Source organism: Momordica charantia (genome assembly GCF_013281855.1).
Source record: "Momordica charantia cultivar OHB3-1 chromosome 1 unlocalized genomic scaffold, Mcharantia_2.0 BLBB01000001.1, whole genome shotgun sequence".
NCBI lineage: Eukaryota > Viridiplantae > Streptophyta > Magnoliopsida > Cucurbitales > Cucurbitaceae > Momordica > Momordica charantia.
Window position 1 is genome coordinate 3,785,128 of NW_028275157.1, and position 5,432 is coordinate 3,790,559.

Below are 5,432 nucleotides of genomic sequence, written 5' to 3' on the forward strand. Positions count from 1 at the left end.
GATCCAGCCTCATTTGTGGTTACAGTCTTCATAGCGATATCGGCCAACCGCGAATTTTTTAATTTAGATCTTCCACTACATTGTCTGTCACTAACCCATTAGTGCTTGTTACTAAAGCTGATCGTGACTTTGACCATTGATGCTTGTTTCACGAAATCCTTTCCAACATGTTAAAAGCTTTCGCGTATGGTTTTGACAATAAAACTTCATTAGCTAAGGCATCTATCACCAATTGCTTAGCTTCATTCAGACCATTATAATAAGTTTTTATCTGTATCCAACGTGGTATTCCATGGTGAGGACATTTCTGCATCAATCCCTTAAATCTCACCCAATAGTCACTTAAGGATTCTCCTGGTACTTGCTGAAAATTGTTGATCTTATTTCGAAGTTCAGCATTCTATGACGGTGGGAAATATTGCATCAAGAACTTTTCTGCTAAGTCACTCCATGAAGTGATTGATTCGGCTGGTAAGGAATCCAACCATGATCCAGTAGTATCCCTTAGGGAGTAAGGGAATAACTTCAATTGCATAGCCTCCTTATTGACCCCAGCCTCTTTAAATGAACTGCCATTAGCATGAAATACGTTAAATGCCTATGACGATCTTCTGGCGCTAATCCATGGAACGGTCCCACAGTTTGCAACATTTGAAACATCGTCGGCTTTAGATCAAATATGCCCGGCCGCTTCTATGATTATATCTGCTATTACGTGATTGAAGTCGTAGAAAGCTAGGGCTGTGTATGCTCTAATTTCCTGCTCTGTATCGTCTGTAAGCAAGACAACATTGAGGGGAGGTACTGGGATAGCAGCTCTAGCTCTAAACCCTTATATTCTTTCCAGGGTTTGCTCAGGCCGAATTGGCACTTCTGGATTCATGACTATCTCCCTACCTTGTATTCGCTACTCAGCCCTTCTTCTACTCAATGTACACTCTTGTTATGGGTCAAAAGCAAATTCAAACGTAGGGAAGTCATTCATCCATCATTTAGTTTGCTTGAAACAATGGAAAGGCTTCTTCAGCACGGTAATTCAAAATAAATCCCAAATCCGAATTATAAATTCTTAAATCCCCGGCAACGACGCCAAAAACTTTTTCGCTTCCTCACAACTAGGAGAAAATTAGTGGAAGTAAACACTAAACAATCAATTGTAGTATAAAACAACGTCGTCTCCACGGAGATTACAGATTAAAAACGGACTTGGTAAATTTTGAATCACCTAAAGATAAAACAGGAAAAATAATAAATGTTCAATTGAATAAGTTTCTATAACTAAGTGGATTTAAACAGACAGTGAGAACCCGGCTGAAGAGAGTTCTCAACACACCCAAAAGCAACTGGTAAGGAAAGTAGAGGAGTATTCGGGAAAAAACGATTGATAAGTAAATTGAGGAGGGGGATTCCCGCTTGCTGCTCTTTTATTCGAAAAGACACCACTGCTCAACACTTCAGACTACTGCTTGCCCAAATCCTCACGGCTCTTTCCCAAGATACCTGAGATATAGTTTACCCTAATTCCCACCGTAGCTAAAACATACGTGACAAACGATTTATAGGCCCTGTATGGTGAACCCCATCCCTAGGTATCCACCCTCTTATTTCCACGAGGACTAATTGTTGGGTCTTTCTCTACCTTAAAAAAGATTAAAGACTCGTGCAAGCGCACACGGTCACAAGTAATACTCTGAAGTAATCGAAGGTCGGATCCTTCGAGAGTTGTTGCTTTTCAAAATCAAATAATGTGGTGAAATGGTTCAAATATGTAATTGTGTTTTAAGAAGAAAATAGTGATGAAATGTTGTTGTTTGGGGTTTTAACTTTCAAGCAATTTAATAAAACTCAACCTGGTTGTTTCCTACCTTAGTCTTGATGCAAAACATGGAAAACACACTTTGTTGGGAAAATGCAACAGGGGCAATTCTAGCTTTCTTGGGAAACTGAGTTCTACTCTTTCACTACCGCTTTTGGTTGCTGTAGAGGCTAGGGTAAGCTACAATCATATGTCTATTTGTGATTACAATCCTAGGGAATAATTACCACCTCACTTGCTTTATGGATTAGAGGGCCTATGTCTAGGACCATATTTTATGCGCTTATGTTTAAATCACATCCCATATTGGTTTCCTATTGTTTTACCTAACTCACCCTTCTCAAATTTGGGCTTTAGTGTATAAATCAAGTTCCCACTGGCCAAATGGAAAAAAGACGTAAAGAGAAGTTTTTAGAAATCAACCCAAAAAAGTGCGAAGCGGAATTCTGGGTAAATCCCAAAGGTGTTGAAAATTAAATCATTTTGACTAAGGCATTCCATAAAAAGGTTGATAACTAATTTATAACATTTTTAAAGGAAATAAAATGCACGAAAACATAAAGGAAGTATTTTTCATTGAATTAAAACGAATAAACGAGCCGTACAATGAGTTATAGCTTGACCCTCTTCTCTCTCGAGTGTGAGGGGAGTGTAAACTCGCTAAATAACTTAAGAATAATAGAATAAACGAATAACAAATGATAGAACTTTGATTAAAAGCAATAAAGTACGAAAATACAAGAAAATAACATTTCAAACTTGAATCTAAGACTAAGAACGAGTTCTACAGTGAAGAGAGAATGTAAATGAAGCTGAAAACGAGCTTGGAAGGGATGGATTTCTGCTGGAGGGATGACTTCCTTATATAGCACCTTGGGTTGGTTGAACTCCCCACCATTTTAGGTGAAAATGGATTGAGATTCACCTAACAAACCCTCTTGGACTTTGACTCAGGGTTTTGAGTTGGTTTGAACATGTGGCAAATGTCCTCTTTGCCCTTCATTAATCAAAACGTGCGTTTTGCCAAATTGCTTCTCAAAATTGCGCCAGGCGCAATTATGCAAAAACATAAAATTGTTATTTTCTCCCAACTTTGATCGCATTTTTCTCATATTTTTCCTAAAGTACCATAGTTTGACTTTTATGTAGAAATGTTCTATGTATGTTCTACTTTAAGAATATGTGGTTCTTTTTTGTAAATAATAATGGGAAAGGGGTAAAAAACGTGGTCAAACAGGGCCACCGACACATGTTTATGTAGTAAAAAGTCAACCCTAACACTAATACATCTAAAGGAAGCTAAGCTACTCAACAAGGACTCTTCCGAACCTCATGCAAGATAACACAATAGTCAAGTAGGCCACACAAGCTTAGTGAGATGAAAAATTAAACACATTTCCATTAAACATTCATTCAAGTTCAACAAGGCAAACAACGAATAAAATAGCAAGTGTTAAGACAATCCCCTCCCCGAAGGTGAAGGTTAGTTCATAATAAAATGACAAAAGAAAATAACAAAGAGTGAAGACGAGATCATTGTCAAAGGTGATAGAAGAGAATAAGAAGCTTCCTCAGGTGTATAGTGTAACCCGAAAGCACACAGGTGTCCGTCAGCTCGTTCTTCAATAAAATTATTCTTTGTCAACGAGAGAATGTTTTTCCTCAAATCGATGCTAACTCCCAAGGGTTGAGACTCTCCCTCTTGGCGGCTAGGGCCTCATTTCCTTAAATATCGGGTCCATTAAAATTAGGGCACCCATTGGATGCTGTACGGACGCGGTAACATTTCCAGCTCAAATAGTTACTGCGCTGTTATACGCTCTAGAGCATATTGACGAGCTGTAGGCTGCTGACCATTGATTCTTTTCCATACTTATCATATCTTTCTTGAACTTTGCAGCACACCTCTCATTCTTATCAGAATTCAGCTACCCCTGCAAAAACTATCAACTATTGAGCATTTAATCATAAAAATCAAAGAGATTTATAACTTGCAATAGCTTAGGGCCCACTCGATGTATTCTCCCGTTTTCTTAAGTTTATTGCTAGGGACTCTCACGTTTTCACACAATAAATGCCCGAAATAGCCTGTTAAACACTCTCTACCTGAGAGTTATCAGTGATCCTTCGAATAAGGGATGCTTACTGAGTACTGGTGGTTGTACTCACCCCCTCCCTTTTCCCCCAAAATCTTACAGGTAACGAGGTAGCACATGGAATGGTGATGGCGAGGAGGAGATTTGATCAAAAAGGCTGTTAGCTGCATATCTTGGTTTGTTTCTAGTTATTGTTTGTAGACAGATAGTGGAAGTTATTACATTTGATGGAGTTGTTATTTATTTAATAATCTGGTCTGTTAAGTTTCTTATTTAATGGAAGTCTGTTTGTTACACTTTTAGAATATTTGTTTTTTTTAGCTAATTGACCTGTGTGGTTGAAATCTAACTTTAATTGCTTATATTAAAGTTGTTTTTAAGTGAGATTTGACTTCGTTGCGATTCGAGAGTTTAAATTTTAGTTTAGTGGATGGCTTACAGTTCGCAAAGGTTTCATTGAGAAGTTTGGACAAGGTTGGGTTGCCATTCAACTATTAACTGTAAAGAATCTGAGTTTTGGTTGAACCTTTAGCGTTTCTAGTTCAATTGTTCAACTTTCGTGAGTGTTTAAATCAGAGTGGTGCAGTGGAAGCGTGGTGGTTTTCCTACTTAGTATTGGTTGTTAAAGTTTATTGGCTTTAGTTAAATTTTTAGGTAGTTTTAGTAACGGTCCCCGCTTGGGATGTTGAAAATCATGTGGCGTTACTCCTTGATTGTACCCATCCCCCTTTTCCCCCTCCAGTTTTTTCAAGTAATGAGCTAACTATTGGAATGGTGATGGCGTGGAGGAGACTCGAGAACAAAGACCATGGCTAGCTTCCGTTTAGTGTGATTGAGTTTTCGATAGGTTGTTAGGAGTTTATCCTATTCCAATTAATGTACCATGTTTAGATAATGATTGTGCGATGTTTAGGCTGATGGCAGATGATTTAGCTCATTTACTCACTAGCTTGGCTTTGTGAACGTTAGGTCGTTTGTTTAATTTGTGAATTTTATTTAAGTTGGATTTGTCCCTCAAATTGTTGCTTAAAAGAGTGTAACTTTGATGAATTCCATGTGTTGGCTAGTTTATTAAAACTTTTGTAAGTGTTATTACTCAGACTAGTATAGTGGAAGCGTGGTGAGAATTTGTGGTAGTTTTTATTGCTAGTAGTTTAATTATCTCGTACAAATGAGACTTTATAGGTTGTTTTAGTAACGTGTCACACTTTGAGTTGTTTGAATTTGGAGGTGTTACAACTGTGATGAACAAGTTAAAGTATAACCTTACCATGCTTTTGAATGATGTACAAATTTTTTGGTCTCTTTTGAAAAATAAGGGAAAAGAAGGGGTGGCAAATGTTGCTACCTCAAAACAGTTCCATCGAAGTTCAACCTCAAGAACCAAGTATTTACCTTCTTCTTCTAGAAGTAAGACTTTCAAGAAGAAGAGCAACAGTGGTAAGGGTCTTAAATCTAACCCTTCTGCTACTACTACTTCCAACAAGGCAAGACCAAAGTTGCAGATAAAGGAAAATGTT

At 37.8% G+C, this 5,432-nt stretch overlaps 1 non-coding gene across 1 annotated transcript; it reads left to right on the forward strand.

Annotated features, from left to right (window-relative positions):
* The first annotated feature begins 287 nt into the window (after positions 1-287).
* LOC148213114 (small nucleolar RNA R71) lies at positions 288-394 on the forward strand. Its single transcript, XR_015793049.1, has one exon. It is a non-coding gene; the product is annotated as a small nucleolar RNA R71 (small nucleolar RNA).
* The last annotated feature ends 5,038 nt before the right edge of the window (positions 395-5,432 follow it).